Genomic DNA, 26,091 nt, shown 5'->3' with positions numbered 1-26,091 from the left:
ATGGACAGAGGAGTCTGGCGGGCTACAGTCCAAGGGATTGCAAAAGAGTTGGACACGACTTAGTGACTAAACAAAAACAGAACTGCCATTGACTGTCAAGAGAAAATTATTTTTTTCCCCTAAGCCTAGGGAGATTTCTCCATCTCATTAGCTTTCCTTCCTTCCTAAGTTGTTGTGTGTGTATCAAGAAGTCATTTCTATATTAATATTTTCTCTCCTTTTGCCCAGTGACCATCCTGTGACATCAAGTTTTAACCCCATGAGATTCTAGAACAGGGGTAGCAAACGTTGCTTATACAGGACCAGATGATACTTATTTTACACATTGCCAGTCATATGACCTCTGTGGCTGTTACCGGTCTCGTCCCTGTTATGTGCAAGACAATGTGTAAACAGAGAGTGTGTCTGTGCTCCAATACAGCTTTATTTACAAAGATAGAGTAGCTTGCGGCCCCTGCTCTAGAGCCCTCCCCTTGGGAGGTGGGGCGCCTCCCCGTGTGTTTCCGACTCTTCCTTCTCTCACCCTTTTGGTGTGGTTGCCCATGATCTTGCAGGAAGAGCAGAGCCAGGATTTGGACCAACTGCCTGAACCGCAGCTTAGGCTTGTTTCCACTTTGTCACAGTTTCCTGAAGAATGCACTTACGATCTGCTGAGGCCGAGGGTGAAGGCACCCTCCCTTGTCAAAAGCCTTTAGTGATTCCCCATTGCCCACTCGAGAGGGAGTTGTTCTCTAAGCCTGGCATCCAAACCCACAAAAGCAGGACTCCCTCTCCCCTCCCCTTTTTTCCTCTTGAACTTTTTATTTTATGTTGGGGTGTAGCCGATTAACAATGTTGTGATGGTTTCAGGTGAACAGTGAAGAGACTCAGCCATACATATACATGAATCCATTCTCCCTCAAAGCCTGCGCCCATCCAGGCTGCTACCTGATATTTAGCAGAGTTTCATGTGCTGCACAATAGGTCCTTGTTGATTATCCATTTTAAATATAGAGTGTACATGTCCATCCCACACTCCCTGACTCTCTTCCCCAGCATCTTCCCCTTTTGAGTGTCTGGGCCAGTGCTGCATCCATCCATACTTGCCCACTCAGTCTCCTCTCAGCATCTCAAGGTGCATTTCCATCATTTTTCTCAGCTCCGCATGGCTTCTCTCAGCGGAACTCCTTTTTATTTTCCTACCCACTTACATCTCTTTCCCAATGTCTGCGTATCAATCTAGGAAAAGATATTAATGGTCCCCATTGAGTTACAGAACCCTCCCTGGGCAAGTCTTAATTGCAGGAGGACTGGTTTTTGTGATGGGGCTCCTCGTATCCATTCCTGAGCCTGGGGGTTGGGGTGGGCAACTCTGATTGAAGTTCTATTAGGACCATTTGCAAGAGGAGAGGGAAGTTCCTTCAAGATGCAGAGGTCTTGGGCAGACAAAAGCAGATATATCCGCTGCACAGATGCCTGTGAATGTTCTTAAGACATGGCTTTGATTGTGCCACTTCCCTGCTGCAGGGAACTGAAGGGATCAGTGCTTCAGTGTGATGATCGAGATCTGAGGTCATGAGGCTCCAGCACTGTGGCTCTAGGATGTCCCTGGAAGAGTTGGCTGGGCCACTGAGTACTGGAAGTCAACTTCCTTTTGCTTCTGAGCACTGTCTTTAGACAACTGTCAAACTGCACTTTCCAGAAAAGCACCAGTCATGTTCCATCTTCCTTCCTATTCACTTCTGATATTTTCTCTTCCTGGAATGATCTCTTCTTCTTACTCCATCTGAACGCGTGTAGAAAAAGTGTTTTACTTAAAATGTATTCTGATCACCTTCTAAAATCCTGAAACCCTCTGCTTGAATCTTCATAGCCTCTAATTTACATAGATCATGAATTTTTGTGTGCTTGTATCCTCTCCTGTATCAGGGCTTCCTTTTTCTGATATATTTTTGTATCCCCCTTGTTCATAGACTGTTTCTTTCATACAAAAGACACAATATTTGCTGGATTGAATTTAATTGAGCTGATTAGAACATGTCACTCTAATTTTGACAATCAGTGCCATTCATTTAGTATTTACATTTGTCAACTTTTATTGTTAATTATTTAGGCATATTTTTCTAAGTTGTATCACCTTTGCCTAGGTTGTCAAAAGATGCTTTCTTCAATGGGATAAATGTTGATCAGGTGCGTGCTACATGCCAGGCATCGTGTTAATTACTATGACCGTAGCAGAGAACGTGGCAGACCTGGTTGCTGCCTTTGTAGAGCTTATAGTACATAAAATATGTACCTGTGGAAACAAGTACTAGGGCTAAGATGGGAGAGGGATGAAGAAGCTGAAAGAGAATATGAGTAGGTTGGGGGAAGGGTCACATCATCCATGTGTGTAAGATGAATGACTTAGCATTGTAACAGGTGAAAAATAGTCGTTTCCTTTCTTTATTAGATCTGTGTCCCTTCTCCAGCTTACACTGAACTGCCACACAGGGCTAAACCTCACTTCTATTCTTCTAGGTTTCCGTCGTTCTCTCCTTTCTTCTTAGTGCATTTAACACAGTATATTAAAATCTTCTCTTTAAAGTCTGGCTTACAAAAAAGCAGATTGCGACTTGCTCAATGGGTCTGTCTCTGAGTGTCTACCATGATGCCATCATGGTAGAAGTGTCTTTTGATTGCACAAATGAGCTAACCAAGGTGAGCCTGGTTTGGGCTGGGAGAAACCAGAGGCTTATCTGAAAGGTGCACAGTCAGGGGTTGCCTTGTGGCCTGGATCAGGTGCTCAGAGTGTTCATAATAGCCCCTTGTTACAGAGTGAGGGAAGAAGGCGCCAGGGTTGCAAGGACAAAGGCTGATGTTCTGATGTTGTTTGAAGCGAGATAATCTCCCAGCTTCAAATAGGGAAGCACATGACCCTTGTGCTAGACCAGAGGACTAGAGACCTTGACTTGGAAGTGCTGGTTGACCGATGCCATTATTATCTTCCACCAAGAGGTTACTGGAAAGTACACCTCCCTCCCAATTCCTAAAAGCCAGGGCCATGACCTTGTCTGGGGCTTTGTCTTGTTTTGAAGAAGTCTGTACTTTGGCATGTGCAACTGTTTTCCTCCTTTAGAAACAAAAATAGCCTCTGTCCTTGGGTACACTGAATTCTCTGACAGGGGGAGGGGTGCCGAAGTGGCATTAGCAGAAGTCAAAGATAGACACCAAACCAGTCTTAGGAGACTTCTCATTCAGTAAGATTCATGTCTTAATAAACGAACAAACAAACAAACAAAAAAAGCAAAAGAAAGAAAGAAACACTATGACAAGTTGAGAGAGATACTGTGGCATAAAGGAAAAGGGCTACATTTTAGGACTTTTCATGGCACTTTCCCCCCGCTGCATTTCCACCATAGGACCAATTTTCATTATATCATCAGCCCTGGTTTCTTGTGGGACCAAGAGCTCAGAGAGGGTGGCGCCTTGCCCTGCAATGAGGAAGTGACGATCACCAAGGTGCCCAGCCCATCTGAGCTTTCCAGCCTGCTCTAGGTGGGTGGGCAGGGCCGTGAGGAAGCACTGAGCACGTGGGTGGTGGCATTTCTCTACCAAGAACCCCACTGTGTGGGCCAGTTCGGCCAGTGGTAGAGACAGGAGACAGGCAGTGTGGAACTCCCCTGACTTCTCCAGTGTCTGTCTGCACACAAGTGTATCTCTAGACCAACTTGAAGAATAGTGAAGACTGGCTGAAGGAACTTAGAAAAATATGCACCTTTAAGTTAATGTGTGTGTGTGTACTTTGTTGCTGTCGTGTCTGACTTTAAGTTAATAGGTGTGGGTTAAAGTTGTTACTCCATCCCTTTTAATCCTGAGACCTTGGATGTCTGCTAAGTACCTCTCGCTCGATTATTTTCCATCTGATTCTCCACCTTCTAATTTGCCCAGATTGATCAGCTCAAATGCGCCTCCTTCCTGAATCCTTCCCTGATTCTCCTGGAGAAAACGGAGTCTAGAGAATTTAGGTATATGCGAGTGTGCTAAGTCAGCTGTCTGACTCTTTGTGACCTTATGGACCGTAACCCACCAGGCTTCTCTGTTGGTGGGATTCTCCAGTCAAGAATATTGAAGTGGGTTGCCGTTTCCTCCTTCAGAAGATTTTCCTGACACAGGTACCTAACCCACGTCTTCTGCATTGGCAGGTGAATTCTTTACCACTGAGTCACCTGGGAAGCCCATTTAGGAATAGTTTGCAGCCTAATCTTGGATTCACATGTACCCATTACGCTCTATTACACTTACAGTTTCTCAAACATACCGTTGTTTCTGCTGCCTCGGGTCCTTTGCACATGCTGTGACTTAGGCAGACTTCACTGCACACTCAAGGTGGTCTCACAAGGCTTCCTCCTGATCTTTCAATCCTCAGCTTCACTGCCCACCTGCTTGAGGAGTACTTCCTTGATCTTCAGTTTCAGATTTCCCTATGGCTCTCGTCTCTCAAAGCGCTTTGCTCTCTTTCCTTCATGGTGCCGGGCACACAACTCTTGCTTCCATAGTAACTCCATCACTTGCTGTTTAATGTCTTCTTCCCTCTATAAAGTCTAACATGAACAGGTACAACAATAGTTTCATAACTAGACCTAAACCATTGCCTGACTGTGTCAGGTACATATTAAGTGCACAACAAAAAATCTTTTTTTTTTTTTTTTTGGAGCGGGGAGGGCCCTAGGATTAAACAAATTAAAGAGGAGTTGTGAATAAAGGGAGAGAAGGAAGAAGATGCTGGAGAATGTAGAAATACTTATTCTCCCTGTGGAATTTGGTGATGGAGGCGCATGTGGCTGACTTGGAGAGACTCTGGGAGCAAGATACCTGGGTGTTCTGTGAGGCTGCTGTGTGCTACATGCTGCCAGGGCTGGTAAGGGGGTCTCGGGTGAACACAGCCCTCCCTGCAGTGTGCAGCTGCCGTGGAGGCCCAGGCCCAGCTGGGTCTTGTTGGAAGTCTGGCAGGTGGAGTTGCCTGCAGCGTTTTTCTTGCCTGGGCACTGACAGCATTCCAACTTCAAAGCTGGAACACACTGACCAGGAACACTGTGACCTTTGGCACAATTCCTTCCCTTCCCCTCCCTTGCTCCTGTGCCGGGCGGAGGGAGCCTTGCTCCCTTGCATGGGCTCTTGCCAGCTTGGAGAGCAGGTTTTCCTTAGATCCGGAGACTAGGGGAAAGGAGAGGCAGAGAAGAAACAGAAGGACAGCTGCTCTTTGAACTTCAGGAGAGTCAAACTGGATACTACCATATTTGGAATGTGGTATGTTGGTAAATTATGCATCAGCTTGAGAGAGGCTTTCTCCCTCTAGGCCCCAGCTCTGAGTGGGAGCTACTCATACTTGCCTAGATTCTAGAAAAAAAATTAAAGACTGGGGTTGCCACCTCCCAGCTACTTCCCATCTGGTCATCTTAATGAGTGGACTTGGATGTGATTTAGCTGATAGTTATTAGCAGGCTCATTGAACCTCAGTCTCCTCATCATTAAAATGGAGAAAATAATAGAAATTTCCTAGGGCCATTATGAAGATGGACGCTAATGTGCATAAAATGCCTAGCATAGTGTCTGGCATGAGACAGCAGGCAGTCATTAATAACAGTCACGCTTATCACCATCAGAGTTATCATAGTTATCCTAGGCTACCTTGCCACTCTGGGAAATATGAAACCTTATTGACATAGCCCAGCTTCCCTGGTGGCTCAGTGGTGAAGAATTTGCCTGACAATGCAGCAGACACAGGTTTGATTCCTAGGTCGGGAAGATTCCCTGGAGGAGAAAATGGCAATCCATTCTAGTATTGTTGCCTGGGAAGTCCCATGGACAGAGGAGCCTGGTGGGCTACAGTCCACGGGGTCATAAAGAATTGGACACAACTTAGCACACATGTGTGGCTTAACATAACTACTTCTCAGCTGAGAACACGGGACTGGGAGGCTATCAGATGATTTTCTCACAATCACACTGCTAATACATGTTGGAAAAGGGCCCATATATCCAGGTCTGTCCCTCTCCATTCAGGGGCGTTCTCTCTCTCTTCTTCTTCTTCTTTTATTTTTTCTTTTTTCCTTCTTTGGCCATGGCTTACTTCCTTGAGCAACAGAATATGGTTTATGTTGTTAACAGCTGCAGAAGGCATATTATCTTTACTATCAGAAACAAAGAGAATGAGCTGCCAATGTTTGTAGAGGATTTGATAGTTTATAGTTCTTGCCTGGAGAATCCCAGGGATGGGGGAGCCTGGTGGGTCTCCGTGTATGAGGTTGCACAGAGTTGGACACAATCGCAGCAACTTAGCAGCAGCAGCAGCAGGATTCTTTTACCTCCACTGTCTTTTTTTGGAATCCATGATTCTGCTTTTGTATATGGAAAAAATTTAGGAAGTATCGAGACAGTGACTTCATGAGATACTTTCCTCTGAGCTAAGGCCTCGTTTACACGTGCTACAGGAGTGATTAGCTAATTCCTGGGAAGTATACTTATGTGGCCTGCTTAATCTCCACTCTGCCATTTATGGGCCATCTGACCTTGACCATTCTGTGTGTGTTTCTTCATCTATAAAATGAGAATCATTAAAATAGTATAAGACAATGTATATAAACCATTATCTCAGAAGCTGGTGTATGAGAGAACTTGATAAATAGTAGACACTATTAGGCTGAGAAATACCCAAATTCTTTTCTTAGACTTCTGTTTTTGCAGCAGTGGGCAAAATCAGACTTAAAAATATTATGTTGGAGAATACCAAGGAAACCTGTGAGCACTGGGGGAATTAGGCAGAAACCCCCAGTATTCTAGGATAAACAAAAATAACAGTCAGTAAGGGTGGGGCTTTGGTTCAGGACCAAGGACAGCTCCAGCTTGTTCCCTGCCCCCTCAGTGGGGACACTGTATGTCTATAGTCTGTGGAAGGTTTCTACCTCAGGGCTTCCCTGTTTGGTACTTGCCACAATCTCCCCATCTTTCTGTGTTTGTCCATGCCATTCCTCCCATCTGAAATGCTTCTCTTTCCTCTCTTCAGTTCAGTTCAGTCGCTCAGTTGTGCCCGACTCTTTGTGACCCCATGAATCGCCACACGCCAGGTCTCCCTGTCCATCACCATCTCCCGGAGTTCACTCAGACTCACGTCCATCAAGTTGGTGATGCCATCCAGCCATCTCATCGACTGTTGTCCCCTTCTCCTCCTGGCCCCAATCCCTCCCAGCATCAGGGTCTTTTCCAATGAATCAACTCTTTGCATGAGGTGGTCAAAGTACTGGAGTTTCAGCCTTAGCATCAGTCTTTCCAATGAACACCCAGGACTGATCTCTTTTACAACGGACTGGTTGGATAAAAGTCTTCTCCAACATCACAGTTCAAAAGCATCAATTCTTTGGCACTCAGCTTTCGTCACAGTCCAACTCTCACATCCATACATGACCACTGGAAAAACCATAGCCTTGACTAGACGGACCTTAGTCGGCAAAGTAATGTCTCTGCTTTTCAATATGCTATCTAGGTTGGTCATTACTTTCCTCCCAAAGAGTTAGTGTCTTTTAATTTCATGGCTGCAATCACCATCTGCAGTGATTTTGGAGCCCCCCAAAATAAAGTCAGCCACTGTTTCCACTGTTTCCCCATCTATTTCCCATGAAGTGATGGGACCAGATGCCATGATCTTTGTTTTCTGAATGTTGAGCTCTAAGCCAACATTTTCACTCTCCTCTTTCACTTTCATCAAGAGGCTTTTTAGTTTCTCTTCACTTTCTGCCATAAGGGTGGTGTCATCTGCATATCTGAGGTTATTGATATTTCTCCTGGCAATCTTGTTTCTGGCTTGTGCTTCTTCCAGCCCAGCGTTTCTCATGATGTACTCTGCATATGAGTTAAATAAGCAGGGTGACAATATACAGTCTTACCATGAAATATTTCTAACATAACAAGAAGCATGGAGAATAGAATAATCATCACCTTTGCACCCAGCAGTCAAATTTAACACATGTTGGCATTTTGCCACAATTGCCTCTGATATTTTGGTTTGCTGTTTAAATTTTATTTTATTTATTTATTTTTTTGCCATGTCACAGAGCATGTGGGATCTTAGTTGTCACACCAGGGATCAAACCCATGCCCCCCACAGTGGGAGCTGAAGTCCTAACCACCGGACTACCAGTGAATTCCCCCCTTTTTTTAAAAAAAAAAAAATGAGGCCACTGAAGCTCCCTTTGTGGCCATCACATGCCTCTCCTTCCTGCCCAGAGGTGCCCCTGTTCTAAGGCTGGTGTTAAGTCTTCCATATCTTCCTCCTTTTACCACCACCCATTTTCTTCTATCCAGCTAAGTCGTCTGCATTTTTAAGAGCCAGGCCAAACCCCTTACTGCTCCAGTTCATGGTAACCTTTCTTGCAGAGCATTTTTGCATTCAGTTTTGGAGCGTTTTCAAGGATTTATCTTTTCTCATTGTAATCATCCATCAAGCATGTGTTGAGCAGGCCCTTGTTTGAGGCAGCACTCTTCTACTTGCTGGAGTTACAAGAATGAGTTACACATGGCCCCTGCCTCCGAGAGCTCAGAGAACATGTCTCGTAGCTTCATACCATCTGTTGGTGAGAAAGCAAGCCTGCTGGGAAAGGGGCCTACCTTCAGAAGTCTGCCACAGCTGCCACACAGGAATCAGACCTCACATAAACGCTCGAGGCCTTGAGACCAGAAGACTGGAAGCAGTAGGAGGATAGGAAGCAAGGGAGAAGTTCTGGTGACATGTCAGGCTGTGTGTGGGGCAATTTAAATATATCATCTCATTTAATGTTCCACAAACCAGGGAAATGAGTTACTCTTTTCCTTTATTCCATGTAAAGTCAAGGCTTGGGGAGCCACCAGACCTGATTAGAAGTACAGTTCATATTTGAATTAGGGTTTTCTAAGGCCGATGTCAGCATTTATCTGGCTCTGTCTTTAGACTATGAATGGCTTGAGACAGAGTCTGAACCAAATTCATCTCTTTTTTCCCAAGGACCAGAATGGTCCCTTGGCAGGTACTTGATCCATGAAAATTTATACTGTGCTTGATCTGTGGGGCACATTGATCTCTAGGTCCTGCCCTCGAGGAGTTTACCATCTAGACAAGAATGCAGGCTTTGGTAACAATGCAGGAAAGCAGGGTACAAGGCTGATCACACAGGATTTCTACTCTCAATGAGAGATGGGATATATTTTCTTTGTTGGCCTTGCCCTTTAAAAACATCAGACTAAAGCACTTGGAGGACACAGAATTCCCAGGGAACTCCTACACTGCACAGTCAGGCCAGCTCTTTCCCCCCTGCCCCCCCCAGGTCTGACTCACCTGGCCCCATCCCTGGCTTCTCCATCTGCCCTTTGCTCTGTCACCCTTCTGACTTTGGGCTCAAACTTGCCACGTGGGTTCTCTGCTTCCTCGTTTCACTTTGGCATCTCTTGCTATCTTTATGAGAATCTTCTGCTCCAACCTGTGATACCTAATCAGCTGAATGAAACCCACCCCTGGTCCTCCTTACTCCTGTTGTTCACTGCCTCCAAAGTCAGAAGGACATGGTTTCAGATGAACGCTATGACCTAATGCCCCTTCCAGAACCCATATCTTCTCCAAAACAGAGTCTGGGGCAGAGGATCTTAATATCTGGGTGGCACGAACCACTTGGCAGATTGGTGAAGTCTATGACCCCTCCTTAAAGGAAATGAATTATACTGAGAGATAGTGTTCAATCAATGGAGAGTTGATAGATGATAGATACACAAACAGATGGTAGATAACTGTATTTGTTATCTTTTACTGGGAATCAAATACATATGGAAACAATAGACATCTCTTTTCTCATGGTTTCTGTGGGTCCGGAGTCTGGCTGTGGTTAGTTGAGTCTTCTGGTTCAGGATCTCTCACAAAGCTGCAATCTAGGAACTGGGCAGGATGGCAGTCATCTTCAGATCGACTAGGGGTGGATCTGCTTCCAAAGCTCCTTCGTGGTTGTTGGCAGGATTTCTTTTCTCATGGGAGGTCAAACTGAAAGCTTTAGTTCCCCAATGACTGTTGACCTGAGATGGTTCTTTGTTCTTTCCTGTAGAGCAGCTCACAACATGGTAGCTGCTTCATGAGAGTGAGTAAGTGAGAGGGATAGGGACTAAGATGGAAATCACCATCTTTGATAACCTCATCTTGTAAGTTGCATCCTCTCACTGTTACCATATTCTGTTCATTAGAAGCAACAATCATGGGAGAGGACTATCCAGGGCATGAACAGCCAATGAGTGGGGTTGGGGAGGATCCTAAAGGACCATCCTAGAGCCTGGCTACAAAAGCACCTGCGTGCCTCCTAGTTCACTTCAGTCATGTGTGACTCTTTGCAACCTTATGGACCATAGACCACTAGGCTCCTCTGTCCATGGTATTTTCCAGGAAAGAATATTAGAGTGGACTTCCATGCCCTCTGCCAGGGAATCTTTCTGACCCAGGGTCCGAACCTGCATCTCTTATGTCTCCTGCATTGGCAAGTGGGTTCTTTACCACTTGCGCCACCTGGGAAGCCCAGCTACACAAGCACAATATGCACTTATTTATGAAGGCAGTAAATAAGATCTAAGAGATTCAGTAGCTCAGGTGACTTTGAAGGAGACTTGAGTACAGGCACACCTCAGAGATACTGTAGGTTTGGTTCCAGACACCTGCAATAAAACAAATATCACAATAAAGTGAGTCACATAAATGTTTGGTTTCCCAGTGCATATAAAAGCTATGTTTATACCATACTTACTGTAGCCTATTAAGTGTACAATAGTATTATGTATTTTAAAAAGTATAGACCATAATTAAAAAGCATTGCTTAGAAAAAAACACTAACCATCATCTGACAACTCAGGGTTGTCACAAAACTTTAATCTGTAAAAAAGAAGAAAATGCAGTATCTGTGAAGTGCAATGAAATGAGGTCTATCTGTACCAACAACATGACATATGATATTTTTGTGGATGACAAAAATCACAGATATTATTTATACACTGGGATTTGTTGCCTATATTCACAAATAATGAAAATGCTAAATTTCAGTTAATTTTGTGAGTGAAAATAAAGCTGTATTTTTTTCTCACCCAAACTCACAGATCTCCACAGAATTATGTCCCCTGATCCTTGTCGAATCCATGGACCCAAATGAGGAACCCCTGCAGACATGGAAGGCAGACAGAAGTAGCTTGTTGCTTGATCACAGGTGATGTACTCACTCTAATTCAGCTGGTTTGGAGCTAAAAGTTTTCCCAAGAAGGTTCACGATGTGGCCAGAAATTAGTGGGATCAATGCCATCTAAATTCTGGTTCTCTGCCTTGAATATTTGTAAATTCAATTTTGGGGTGTATATCTTAAGGTGATAAGGAATTAAGATTAAAATTAACCAGGTAAAAGGCTGATATAGAATATATTTTACTCAATCTGAAATGCATTTAATCATCCATCTAATTTTTAATTCCTTCAGCACACATTGTTAAGCGCACACTTACTGACCACTACAGTTTTCCAGGCACAGAGATAAATGCTAGGGCCAGTGGTATCCAAGTAATGGTTAAAGACATGATCCATGACCTCCAGAGGTTCCTGGTTGCTCCTGGTGGTTCTTAACTTCCCTTTTCACCCAGACACTTGCATGACCATGACATTAACTGAACAGAGGCCTGTTCTTTTTTCCTACCAGCCCTGTGTCAGTCCACTTCCACATAGAAACTTCTGCAATTTCAGAAGATTTGGAGAGAAAGTGTCTACACTGGCTTGCTTCTTTCCATGAAATAATGATTTTTTTTGCTGGTGAGCCTGGTATCCCCCTTCTTAGAACACAGCCTTGTCTTAGTGAACGGTCTTGCATAACTCAGTGAAGCTATGAGCCATGCCATACAGGACTACCCAAGTGGAGAGTTCTGACAAAACGTGGTCCACTGGAGGAGGCAATGGCAAACCACTCCAATATTTTTGCTGTGAGAATCCCACCCATGAACAGTATGACAAGGCAAAAATATATGGCACTAGCAGATGAGCCCCCCAGTCAGAAGGCATCCAATATGATACTGGGCTCATTTCACATACTAGTAAGGCTATGCTCAAAATCCTTCAAGCTAGGCTTCCGCAGTATGTGAACTGAGAAATTCCAGATGTACAAGCTCGGTTTAGAAAAGGCAGAGAAACCAGAGATCAAATTGCTGGCACTTGTTGGATCACAGAGAGATTAAGAGAATTCCAGAAAAATATCTACTTCTGCTTCATTGACTACACTAAAACGTTTGTGTGGAAAATTCTTAAAGAGATGGGAATACCAACATACTTACCTATCTTCTGAGAAACCTGTATGCAGGTCATGAAGCAACAATTAGAATCTAACATGGAACAACTGACTGGTTCAAAATTAGGAAAGGAGTACCACAAGGCTGTATATTGTCACGCTGCTTATTTAACTTATATGCAGAGTATATCATGAGAAATGCCAGGCTGGATGAAGCTAAAGCTGGAATTAAGATTGCCGTGAGAAATATCAACAACCTCAGATATGAAAATGATACCACTTTAATAGTGAAAGTGAAGAGAAACTAAAGAGCTTCTTGAAGAAGATGAAAGAGGAGAGTGAAAAAGCCGGCTTAAAACTCAACATTCAAAACGGCATCCAGTCCCATCACTTCATGGCAAATAGAAGAGGAAAAAGTAGAAACAGTGATAGATTTTTTTTCCCTTGGGCTCCAAAATCACTGCGGACGGTGACTGCAGCCGTGAAATTAAAAGACACTTGTTCCTTGGAAGGAAAGCTATGACCAACCTAGATAGCATATTAAAAAGCAAAGATGTCACTTTGCCAACAAAAGTACATATAATCAAAGCTGTGGTTTTTCCAGCAGTCATGTACGGATGTGACAGTTGGACCATAAAGAAGGCTGAGCACTGAAGAACTGATGCTTGCAAACTGTTTTGATGGAGAAGACTCTTGAGAGTCCCTTGGACTGAAAGGAGATCAAACCAGTCAATCCTAAAGGAAATCAACCTGGAATATTTACTGGAAGGACTGATGCTGAAGCTCTAATACGTTGGCCACCTGATATGAAGAGCAAATTCATTGGAAAAGACCCTGATGCTGGGAAAGATTGAGGGCAGGAGGAGAAGAGGGCTGAAGAAGATGAGATGGTTGGATGGCATCACCTACTCAATGGACATGAGTTTGAGCAAGCTCTGGGAGATAGTGAAGGACAGGGAGGCCTGGCATGCTGCAGTCCATGGGATCACAAAAAGTCAGACATGACTGAGTGGCTGAATAACAACACCACCTAGAAGGCTGAGATCAGGACCCTGACTGCCATTAGCCTGCTATTCATTTTCTCTCTTTGGAGTCACATGTGTTCTCTTGGTTCCTGCCTTTGACATAAGGTCAGCCCATGGAAGCAGGCTGCACCCTGAGTTGGGTGAGGAAAGGATGAGAGGGGTAAAGAAGAGAGGGAGGGGAGGAGGGAGGAAGCCCTGAAGTTCTGTAGCTGCAACTGGGTGAGGCAGCCCATCAGAAGAGGAAGCCATCTTCTCCCATCCATATTTACACCAAAAGGCAAACAGTCTGTTCCTACCTAACTCCCAGGTCTGCGGCTCGGTCAGAGGGGAGAGGGGTGTAATTATCAGCAAACATTTTACATCCTCCCACGGCCATACCCAGGTACATAATTCATGCCCTAGCCACAACTCATATTTGTTTCTCTCATGCAAGAATGCTACTCTTAAGGCCACAGTTCATTTCTGTGGGTCTAAGAGAGGATATATGTATATGAATAGCTGATTCACTTTGCTGCACAGCAGAAATAAAGACAATACTGTAAAGCAACTCTACTCCGATTAAAACAAACAAGCAAACAAGCAAACCCAAAAACCTTATTATGAGCCAAGCAATGGGCAAGAGGCTGGGGATTGAGGCAAGAATAAGTCAGAGGAATTCTTACTCTCATGAAGCTTACATTTTGGAGGATAGAGATATATAATAAACAAACAAACCAAGGTATGGAGATGAGATGCTGGATATGTTTTACAAGAAACAGACAGCAGATTGGAGTGAGAACCACCGGGATATCATGGTGTTTGACACGGTGGTCAGGGAAAGCCTTGTTCTGTGAAGGAGGCATTGGAATGAGAGCTGGCAGGCAAGAATCTGGGTGGGAAAGCCTTGCTCTGTGAAGGAGGCATTGGAATGAGAGCTGCCAGTTAAGGATCTGGGTGGACAGAGGTTGGCTAGAGGAGACTGAAGGCAGAGACAATTGCATGGGCACTGAGGCTTGGTGTGTCTGAAGAAAGACGTTTATATACTTTGACTTAATAATGTTCAAAGAAAAATAGCATGTAATATGATGCCTTCAGTATACAAGTGGTATAAACGAATACATTGTCTGCGTGCTAAGTGGCCACAGTTGTGGTTCCTTTGTGCTTGAGATTCTCCAGGCAAAGATACTGGAGTGTTTTACCATGCCCTCCTCTAGGGGATCTTTCTGACCCAGGGATCAAACCCCCATCGCTTATGTCTCCTGTGTTGGCAGGTGGGTTCTTTACCACTAGCATCACCTGGAAGCCCCAGTGAATTCGTGCGTGCTAAGTCATTTCAGTCGTGTCTGACTCTTTGTGACCCTATATCCTGTAGCCCCCGGGCTCCTCTACATTACCAGTAAAATAAGGTGCTTTTTTTTTTTTTCCCTCTGTATAAGCCTTAGTTGTGCTCACCACACTTTATGAAAATGAATCACTGCTTTTAGGCTCATGCTAGAGAATGAAGAATAATTCTAGAGACTTGAATTGCTACCAGCCACAACACCTGTCTTTCTAGAACAAGGCTGGGTAACTCCCATCTTGGCCTTTCATTCTAGACTCTCCAGACACTCTCTCCGTGTTGATCCATTTCATGTTTGATGGATAGACTTGGACTTTTAAGCAGTCTGCTCATATGGCTATGTGTGTGTTAGTTGCTCAGTCATGTCTGACTCTTTGTGACCCCATAGACCATAGCCTGCCAGGCTCTCCTGCCCATGGAATTCTCCAGGCAGTAATACTGGGGTGGGTTGCCATTTCCTTTTCTGGGGGATCTTCCTGACCCAGGGATCAAACCCAGGTCTCCTGCATTACAAGCAGATTCTTTACCTGTAAAGAATCTGCTATTCCTTCCTATGAATTCATCCAAAAAGATTTCTAGATTTCTGGGAAGCTCCGGCCTTCCTTTTTGTCCTTGCTGAGATCCTTAACCTTTGAGGATCTCTGCCATATTATGAATACTCACTCTTCTTTATTATCATTCTTTTTTCTGGTTGTTTGTAAGTTTCTACCCTGGGGGGTCCAGCTGTGTTGGAATTTCCTTCTCTCCCTGCCTGCCTCTCGCAGCTGCTTCATCAGACCACACTCCATCCAGCTGGCAGAGCTCTCTGCCTCCCTCTTCTCCAGGTTCTTTGGCCTCAAATGCTCGTTGAAGAGCTCAGAAAGAGGACGTAAAAGAGGGGGCTTCCCGGTGGGCATCCATGAGTCACTGTGCAGACACGCTGTGGCAGATCCTTCTTACCATCTGATGAGTCATGAGTGTGACCAAGCAGATGGTCATCAAGACAGATAATGTATCAGTCACTCTGTCAACTCTGCTTGGCCCCAGACACCTAAAGAGCCTGAATCTGGGATCACTGGAGCCATGTGATCCAACTGTATAAGAAATTTCGGCCAGCAAAGAGGGTGGTACAGCCTTACTTTCTAGAAGGTCAAGCTGGAGGTTAAATATTGTCACAGAGATACTCGAGATAAGTTTGCCATCCTGGCCAGCAACCATCTGAGGGATGACTTGCTGACGCAAGTCCATCTCTCCACACACATAAATGCTCTGTTTTTCATCTGAATGTGTTCTCATCGTTATGGTCTCATTTCATTTGTCAGGAAACAACACAGAGCAAATGAGGACTCCTTCCTACAAAGCAGGGAATAATGACAGCATCTCTGCATTAGGCACCTCCTCTCCCAGGCACTTGGCTGCCACCGTGACCTCACTTACTTTTACGCCTTCTAACACAGTACGACTCACCTTGGGACAAAAATGGCAAGATCGAGGCTCAGAGAGTTTCAACAATCTCCCCAGGTTCTCATAGGTAGGAATGGTAAAGCCTATTTTTGGAGAATTATTATAGTTTTTTTTTTAAATATAAAGAATACAAACCAGGACTAGCCAAATGAAGATATGCATAGAACAAGGTCTGGCAGGGTCCTGAATACAGAGTTGCTATGCCCTCTCCTTACAGAATCAGGGTGCATCACTCTCCCCACATATCATCAACCAGGAAGCTCCTCCAAACTTTGATGTTCAGAGCTTTTTTTTTGTTTAAAATGCTAAAAGTCACGTAATATAAAACATACTATTTTAACCATATTTCACTGTACCTGGAGAAAACCGTAATTCTAAGGACACACACACCTCGATGTTCATTGCAGCACTATTTACAATAGCCAGAACATGGAAGCAACCTAAATATCCATCAACAGAGGAATGGATAACGAAGATATGGTAGATATACACAATGGGTAAAGCTGATTTTAGAATAAGGTGACCATACAATTCATCAACCAAGCCAGGGCACTTTTGAGGGTGAAAGGGGGCACTCTTAGGAATTTCATCGGGCAACAGATGTCAAAGTGGAATGTTTCAGCAGGTCAGAATATAAGGATGCTTTTGTTTTGAATCAATCTTTTCAGCTCCAGAACCCAGGTTTTCCCACTCATCATATGGATTCCTGGGAAGGTAACAGGAGAAATTTGAACTCAGCTCCCACTTTCTTTTGTAACACTCTTGCCTGCTGATTTATTCTTATCTCAGGATACTGCTGTGCTTTTAAGAAGTCCTGTGAGTGATTGTGCTGTGCCGCTGGGTATGGGAACTTCGGCATCTAATGCTGTGGTGTCTGAGGACAGGAAGTCACTCTCATTCATTGTATCTTAGCAGCTGACACAGAAGCATTCAGTATCTGTTTAATAGATGTTTGTTCAATGGATGAATGAAATTATATACAGAGGGAATCGGGTATGAGTGGCATACCTGGAGTATAAATTTTGGGGACTATAAATTAGAGGGAGATGTCCAGCATACAAAGAAAAACAAGGCAGAGATAAACAGGCTAAGCTTCAGTTTCATCCTTAAAGCAGAGCCACCAAAGGCTCTGAGTAGGAAAGCCACTCAGTTTGGTTTGCATTTTGGAAACAACATTCCCCATGGTTGTGTTCCAGGTGAAGCCCACAAGCAACTGGACACTGGAGGCATTTAAAACATGTTTTCAAAAGGGCTACTGAATGCCCAGCATAATATAACCTTTTACATATTTGAGAAATCTCCAAGCTGGGGCAAGTACCAGCCAGGATCAGCATCAGCCTCTGGACACATCCTCTGAGCAGTGATGGGTCACCCCGGTGGGGCACCCCAGAGCCACTTTTTCAGGGGAATCAGTCCCCACTGGTTGTTCACCGGCTTCTCCCCCAATATCAGCAGTTCTGACCTGTGGGAGGCTGGGTGGAAGGGAGGCACCCGCCCAGATTCAGGAAGCTGAGGAGTGGATTCTTTGGCCAGGGCAGATCCCTTCAAGGAGAATTTTCCTGCTTTTGCTCTTCATCACCTCCGTGCCATTGGAGGGCCTGGGCTCAGGCTTGTGGCTGGGGACAGGGTATGTGAGGGGCTTTCAGGCATGGCAGTTCCCTCCACCCCTCACCCTGAGTGGGGCTGCAGTTACTACTGCTCTTCCAGGGCAGCCCAGGGACTCTGGCTGTTTGCAGCCCTCTGCCCTCAGGCTGCCCGCAAAGCTTTACCCTGTCTGGCCAGCAGGCCACCAGGCAGTGTGGATGAAAGGTACTGTTCACACTTAACAGCGACTGGAATGCTCTGTCTGTAAACCAGGCGATGTGGAGACCAGCTCATAAGCACCTCACAGTCTGTTGGTGGATGGTGGGTCCCTGGTGTCAACCCTTTCACTGGCTTCCTTCCAGGCACAGGCTTCTTCTGACACAGTCTCAGGACAGCCTGGGTGGGAGTGTCCAGACCCAGTGCTCAAGGATGCCTGAACACAGGTTCTTCCCTTTCTGGTCAAAGCCTGTGTCCTGCACCCAGCCTCATCCTATCCTCTCTTCTAGAACCATCCACCACCTGGGAACCTCCTAGTACTACCCCAGTCCTCACCTCATTCCTCTGACTAAATTCTGAGTCATGCACAGCTTGTACACTTCTACCTTCATCCCTCAAGCACTCATGCACTATTTGTCAAGACTTGCCCTAAACCTTTGCAAGAATTTGATCATGTAAATCTCGAGCTCTGTCAGAACTTAGTGGCTGACTTTGACTTGTATCTCTGGGGCCAGAAGGAGTCACACACACTCCTGGCTGCAAGGAGAGCTAGGAGGAGCTCTGAGATTCGGCTTCCTAGTTTCCATATGCAAGGTGGCAATGGGGTGGGAGGGGAAGAAGGTGGGGAAGGCTTTAAAGTAGTTGATCAGCTCTGTTTGCTCCACTGTTAGCCCCATCATCCCCATTTGGCAGATTCAAAATCTGAGTCACATGGCAAGAGAAGTAACTTTCTCCAGATCACCCAGCTAGAGAGTGATGGAGACATGATTAGAATTCCAGACTGATAGCTCCTGAGTCTGTTCTTGTATCCACCAGTCTTCGATGGGACCCTCATAGTGATGGAGAAGTAGGGGGATTCATGATATATACTAGGAAGTGCAATGGTTCCAGTAGAGGTTTGTTGTCTTGGGGAGGAAGTGGAGTCAAGGACAACTCTGGGATTTCTGCCTGAAATGGAGCATGTTGGAAATGTAAATGATACTGTCAAATTTTTGAAGGACTTCCATGAACCACTCTCTTCAATGTCTTGGTTGTAATTCTGATAACAAGTGGGCATACCTGCCTTTACAAGACGAAAAAAATCGCAGCTCACTGGGGTTACGTGGTTTGTCCAAAGTCACGTGGATGGTAAGTAAAGGTGACAGCTGGATGTGACCTGGGTCTGCATGGCTTCAAAGTCAAGTTGATGACCATGTTTCTCCACGCTGCCTTCTTACGAGGAAAAATGGGAACTGGAGGCCCTGGCAGGCTTCTGTGAATCGTGAGTTGTTGGGATTCCTGTCCTTCTTCGACCCAGATTTGTAAACAGAGGCTTTGCAAGCCAAGATACACATGGGCAGACGCAAAGGAGCAGTGCCAGCAGGAGAGAGTCGCATGTGTCCTGGTGGTGTGAAGCCTGTGTCCACGTGGACCCCTGCTGTCTCCAGGGCTGAGCTGCCCAGGGCCTGGCAGTCTGCAGATGGCCACAGAGTGGCTGTGGGCTTGTCTGGCAGCAGCCTGGGCGGTCCGGTGGGAGGAGATGCTGAAGGGGCTGTGTGGCTGGCTGACAAGCTTCCTCTGCTTCCAGGCTCCTTGCTGAGTCCTTTTAAAGGGAAGAAGGAAAATAATAAAAGACAGTTGTCACAGGAACCAGAAAGTCCCACTGAAACAGCGGCTGTCACTTACTTATTTATGCCAGACTATTGATGGAGCCCCTCCCATGTGACAGGGTCTGTGCTAAGTACTGCAGACACAGCAGGAGTTCAAACAGAATCCTTGCTCTCAGGGAGCTTGCGGTTTACTGGATGGAGACAAACGATTGGATGTTTGTCCAAATGAATGTATAATGTGTGCTGAAACAGAAGCAGTGGGACATTCCTGGAGGTCCGATGATTAAGACTCCACGCTTCCCACGCAGGAGGCATGGGTTCAATTCCTGGTTGAGGAGCTAAGATCCCACATGCCACGCAGTGCTGCCAAAAAGCATAAGGCAGTAACCCAGGATGAAGGGAGAAGGACTGGAGAGACTGGACGTGCCCTTTATAGCAGGGAGCGTCAGGAAAACCACTTCGAAGAATCACCATTTAGGCAGAGACCAGAACAAAGTGAAAGAGTGGGTTGGGCAGATAGCTGGGGCCAGATTGGTCTCTGGCAAAGGGAGCAGCAAGTTCTTGAGAAAGGAGGGGGACCTGGGCTTTCTGGGGGTGAGCAGAGAGCATGATGACGGAGGATGATCTGGAGGGGATGGAAACAGATGAAGGAGCAGGTGTGGAGGGCAGGAAAGAGGAGACCTACAGCTCACAGAAAGGCTTCACATTTGGAAGAGAGAGAAGATTTTTTTTCTGGGTAGTATCAGAAACTGGGACGAAAGACCAGCTGGTGAAAATCACTGAAGGCTGATTTCAGCTCCATGAAAGGTTGCTGCTGCTGCTGCTGCTGCTGCTGCTAAGTCACTTCAAAGGTTGAATAATGCCCAAATTGCCAACTCTGGATGTAAGGGACAAATATGAATTCATCCATCTATATAGTTATTGAGAACCTACTATGTGCTCGGCAAACATGCGTGTGCAATTCAGTGTGGTGTTTGAATCATTATTTAAATGAAATCGATCCACTGCAGTTGATGTGTCTCGTTGTTGTTTACTTGTTAAGTCGTGTCCGACTCTTTGTGACCTGAGGGGCTGCAGTGAGCCAGGCCTTCCTGTCCTTCACTGTCTCCCAGAGTTGGCTCAAACTCATGTCCATTGAGGCAGTGATCTCTTAGGTTTCTTTCAATCCTAGATTCCCTTCTCCTGTGTTAGTTAGCCAGGGCTGGGTTGGTGGGTTAGGGGAGGGGGCTTAAACAGCAGAAGGTTCTTCTCTCACAGTTCTGGAGACCAGAAGCCCATGAGGAAGGTGTTGGGAGTTAGGTTTCTTGTGAGGCCTCTCGCCTCGTCTTGTAGATGGCCAGCTTCTCCCATCCTCATGTGTCTTCCCTTTGTACCTGTGAATCTTCCTGTTTCCTAAACCGTGGTGGATTAGGGCCCACCCTAATGACCTCATTTTAACTCTTTAAAAATTCTATTTCCTTCCTTTTTTTCAAGCTTTATTTATTTAAAGTTTTGGCCATACTCTGTGGCACATGGGATCTTAGTTCCCCTACCAGGGTTTGAACCCACACCCTCTGCATTGGAAGATGGAGTCTTAACCACTGGACCGCTGGGGAAATCCACCTCATTTTATTTTAATTACTTCTTTGAACACTCTACTTCCAATGGTAGTAATAATCAGAGGTACTTGGGGTTGGGACTTCAACATATGATTTTATAGGGGACACAGTTCAGCTCATAGCCTCTCCCTCCCCTCACATGTCATCTGTTGAAGAAACTTGAGTTGTTGGTTCTGTCTGTGATTTTCAGGTTGTGTCCTGTGGTTGATTCCATTTTCTGTAAATGGTAGTTAGGCACCTGACTGGATTCACGTTTGATTTTCAGGCAAGAATCCACGTTAGTGGTGGTGTGTACTTCCAACAGGAGTCAGATGATGCCTGGTTATCTCTCTTTCTGACATATACCATATGGTTTCCACAAGAGATTTAGATAAGTAAGAACCGTGACGTTTCTTGATTGTTTTCCTAAGTGCTGTTTGTATGAATGGCCTTGAGACACTGAAAAATGCTGAGGTGCTTTTGAATCAAACCAAGATTCAATTATACCCAACATCATTTTAGCAATGAGTATTTTATGGGGCTTTTCTTTTGCAGATATCATTAAATTTGCATATGAGATGAAACTGCAGTCTGGACCAGAATGTCCTGCTGATCTATACTGTAATGGGACAGAGATTTCATGGAATTTCTGCATGAGGGGAAATCTACAGCTACATGAGGGGAAAATCTTCCAAGTCACTCAGATCTGGGTCTGGATCCTGGTGCATTCTAGGGGACTGAATTGGTTATTTGTTGCTGTGGAACGGATCACCCTAATACTCAGTGATTTCACATCGCAACTACTTTTCTTACTCAGATATCTAGGGGGTTGACAAATTTAGTCTAAACTTGTCTGATGGAAAGGGGTAGGGAAGTACACTCCATCTGTAGGGAGAAGAACTACAAAGATATCTGAAAAGGGGCTTGGATAAGGGGGAAAAAAAAAGCATAGAGAATTGGGACCAATAATTCAATCAGTAGCTTGGATTAAATGAAATAACATATGCGAAGTGCTCAGGGATTTCTGGGCTTATGTTCTGTGCCTTGTGAATGTTGGCTATTGCTACTACTGTTACTAATCATTAATCTTTATTTTGCAACAAATCATGGCTGGAAAGTGAGTGCCATGGACCTTTCTTTGAGCAGACTCTTACAGACATCCTCAATGCTGGGTGGCACTTAACTTCAGTACCATGACTGAAGATGTAGGGGTCATCTGTGTTAGGGGACTGCCGGTTGACAGAACTGCTTCTCCATGCTGGGCAGCTGTTTAACATCTCTTGTCTCTTTACCATCAGGTGCTGTTCAAAACCAGGGAAATCATGAGAGCTCACATTCGGTGGAGAAGGAGAACACAAGCTCTTGTTTGAAAGAAGAAATGAATTGCTTGATTGGAGCTCAAACACCTGGACACTCTTGAGAGTGTGTTTTTGGCACGTGTTAGGGGGAAGAGGCAAATGAAGAGAAAGCAAATTGGTCTTAGAGATGTATTTTAAAAAGCAGCGGTTTACTTGCCGTGTCTATCCTGGGCTCAGCACAGCTTTCACTGGAACTCCATCACTAGTGGTTCCCACGTGCTCTCTTCTCTGCAAACCATTTGCACCAGAATCCCCTCGGGCATTAGTAACTCATCCACATTCTGATTTGGGAGGCTGTGGGGGTGACACTCGGATTTTACAAAGCTTTCTGGTGTATGTGATAAGCAGTTGGATAAAGGAGGGCATTGATCTCCCTGTTTGGGTGTTCAAATCTGGTTGCACTATTACACAGAAACTAGATTCCCGCTCACAGTGGATCAGAACCAGAGAGCTCTGGAGTCTGTGCTCTTAAGGAACAAAGACCGTGTCTTATTCATCCTTGCATCCTGGGGCAAGGTGCCCTGGAGGGCTGTGATGTTGAGTCCAGCAGCAACGTGCCCTGGAGGGCTGTGATGTTGAGTCCAGCATTTACGGGGCCTTCATTGTTCAGGACAGGGGACAGAGGCCCAGAAGGGCTAAGTGACTCACCCAGGGGTGTTCTGCCGAGGCATTCCCCACTTCGTCTCCCCTGCCCCTGGGGTCTGGCCCTTCCAGACTTCTTCTTGGGGAGGGATCTCCCAGGTGTAAAACACCTCTGACATGTTAAGCCTTGTGCTAAGTGATTCAGACATGTTATTTCGCTTTCTTCATTTATTAACAGATAACACTTAGTATATTAGCACTACTGGCTTCACTTGATAGATGAGAAAAATGTACTAAAAGTCACACTGCTACTGGGGAGGAAGTGGGAATCCAACTGAGGTTTGCTGGGTGGATGCAGTGATTGAAAAGAAGCATGAGGAGCCCTCCAGGGGTTGTGATGATGTTCTGGTTCTTGACCTGAATGCAGGTCACTTGTGAAAGGAGGTTCACACTGTGAACTATATGGTTAAGCTTGGTATACACCTTTTCATGTCCTTTCTCTTCAGTGACAAGACAGAAGAACCAACCTGGGTGTGTCTCTTTTGCAAACTCCTCTTCTGTTATCCTTGCTGCCTCCGAGCTTGGCTCTTGCCCCATCAACTCATGACAGCATTTCCCTGTGAAGACACTCAGTGTGGAAAAGGAGGGTCTGAGCTAGAAACCAGGTCTTTTTTTTTTTTTTTTTTTTCTTGATCAGTATTCTACATCAGCCATCTCTGGGGAGGTCCCAGCAGATGTCTGAATGTGACTTTTCCTGGGATTACTGAATCATAGGGCAGGTGTGTTTCAGACCTCATTTTATGCAAGATTGAGGAGCTTTCGTTATTACTGACATCTACGTCTCTGTTTTCTTTCATTCTTTCTTTTTCCTTTTAAAGAAAACCCAACTTTATCCATGCATAATTGACATACGCAAAATGTATAGTCTGTTTTGAAACATGTATTTACACCCATATAAACATCTCTACAATCAAGATAGTGCTAATGATGAGCATATCAATCACCCTGCAGTTTCCTGTGTCCCTTGATAATCCCTTGCTCCAGCCCCTCTCAGCCTGCCCTCATCTATCTCTAAGGGAACCAAAGACTTACTTTCTGTTGCTGTACGTTAGTTTTCATCCCTTAGAATTGCACATAAATGGAGTTAATCATTACACTCTTCTGTGTGTGTGGCTTCTTTCAACCAGCACAATTATATTGATGCATATATCAATCATTTGTTCTTTTTATTGCCATGTGGTATCCACTGTAGGGGAGGACGTATCACGGTATGTGTATCCATTTGCCTGTCGATGGACGCATGGGCTGTTGCCCATGTTTGGGTCTCTCAGACAAAGCTGCCATGAACATTCTTGTACAAGTCTTTGTTGGACGTGTGCTTTCATTTCTCTTGTGAGAATAACCAGGGAGAGAATGGCTGGGTCACATGACAGGTATATGTATAACGTTTTAAAGAGCTGCTAAACACTTTGTTTTTCAAAGTGTTTGTACTGCTTACATTTCCATCAGCACGGAGGAGAGTTCCAAGTACCTCTGCATCCTTCCTGCTACTTGCTATGGTCAATCTTTTTCGTTTTAACCATTCAATTATGTGTATAGACTTCTTTTTTATTGGCATGTAATTGCTTTACAATATTGCTAGTTTCTACTGTACAGCAATGTGAACCAATTCAAAGTATACATATATCCTTTCCCTCTTGAGTCTCCCTCTCAGCCCCACCCACATCCTACCCGACTAGTCATCACAGAGCACAGAGCTGAGCTCCCTGCGCTATACAGCAGCTTCCCACTAGCTCTCTGCTTTACACGTGGTAGTGTGTGTGTGTCAACCCTACCCTCTGAATTCATCCCACCCACACCTTCCTTCGTGTGTCCTGAAGCTGTCTTTTTGTGCAGCTCTCTCCTGTCTTGTTCTGCGTTCTAAGAGCTCTAGCCACGCTGTTCTGTTGAACTTCTAGCTTCATCTCAGCTCACTGAGTGTGCTGGGCTCTGACAGAGTTCCTCCTCCCTGTGCCGAGGTCTGGAAACTTTCTTAAGGCAGAAAGGTAGGGCAATTACAGGGCTCACTTGAGCTAGAAACCAGATTTTTTGCCTCTTTGCCCAATATTCTTTATTTCCACACCATCTTTCAGGTATCATGCCCATTTTCTGATGTCCTTTGTTTTACAAATTATTGTTTTATTGTCTGCTTTTTGCTTATTTCAGTTGTAAAAGCAAATCCTATCACTGTTACTTCTATTTGGCTGGAAGTAGAAACCTCTTTCCTAGGGCCTTAAATTCTCTCTGGTTCTCTAAAGAAGTGACTCCAGTTTCTCTTTCACATAGAAGTTTCAGTGACTCAAAGTTGCTTAAAGTATTACTGTTTTCAGGGCACTTTTTATGTCAGGGAGAGTTCAAGTTTTTACATCAAGTGATGATACTCTAAGGATGAAATTTAGGCATCTGTCTATGGGTATGAGATAATTATATTCTCTCAAGAATACCACCCCAAACCTGGTTATGAACAAAACAATACCAGTGAAGAATAAACAAAAGTCAAGAAGCAGCTCATGAATTTAATAAAGTCAATTGACATTGATGACTCAATAAACCTTTATTGGATACCACTTTTTGCCAAGTGCTTTAACAGGCAGTTAGGATCTTAATATGCCTGTCCTGAGTTTATACACTACTGGGTAAAGACATTCATGAACAACTAATTATAATCATTTTAAAGAAGTATAGGATTTGAGTAAGTGTCAGAGTGGTTCCCAGGACTGACAGCTGGGAAATCTGCCCCATGGAGTCATTCAGAGACTCTGAGTCAATATCCATCTACATACCATCTCCATCTCATGGCTTCCAAGATCACACTGATCACTATCCCAGTCACCTGGAAGTGAAAGGAGTGTGGAGGAGAGCGTCCAAGAAAGGTTCTTAGGGGCCAGACCAGGAAGTGGTATGAATCATACGCTCTCACTTTCTATTGGCTACAGCCTGATTACATGACCAAAACCAACCACAAGGAAGATTGGGATATGTAGTCCTATGAGCCCAGGAAGAAGAGACAACAGGTTTTGGTAAACTGCTATGAGAGTCTGTCATAGTAAGCATTTCTCTAAAATAAGTTTGTAAAATATATAC

General features: G+C 44.8%; 1 long non-coding RNA gene across 7 annotated transcripts in view; it reads left to right on the top strand.

The window, feature by feature from the left end:
* LOC138446182 (uncharacterized) overlaps positions 1 to 24,122 on the top strand; it is a 304,831-nt gene extending 280,709 nt beyond the window's left edge. For all 7 annotated transcript variants that reach the window (XR_011259209.1, XR_011259210.1, XR_011259216.1 and 4 more), the window contains 2 exons: positions 11,113 to 11,219; positions 22,327 to 24,122. This is a non-coding gene — a long non-coding RNA (uncharacterized lncRNA). The remainder of the gene's footprint in view (positions 1 to 11,112; positions 11,220 to 22,326) is intronic.
* The last annotated feature ends 1,969 nt before the right edge of the window (positions 24,123 to 26,091 follow it).

The sequence above is a fragment of the Ovis canadensis genome, chromosome 9, assembly GCF_042477335.2.
Source record: "Ovis canadensis isolate MfBH-ARS-UI-01 breed Bighorn chromosome 9, ARS-UI_OviCan_v2, whole genome shotgun sequence".
In the NCBI taxonomy this organism is placed as follows: Eukaryota; Metazoa; Chordata; class Mammalia; order Artiodactyla; family Bovidae; genus Ovis; species Ovis canadensis.
This window is presented reverse-complemented; position numbering and strand designations above follow the sequence as displayed.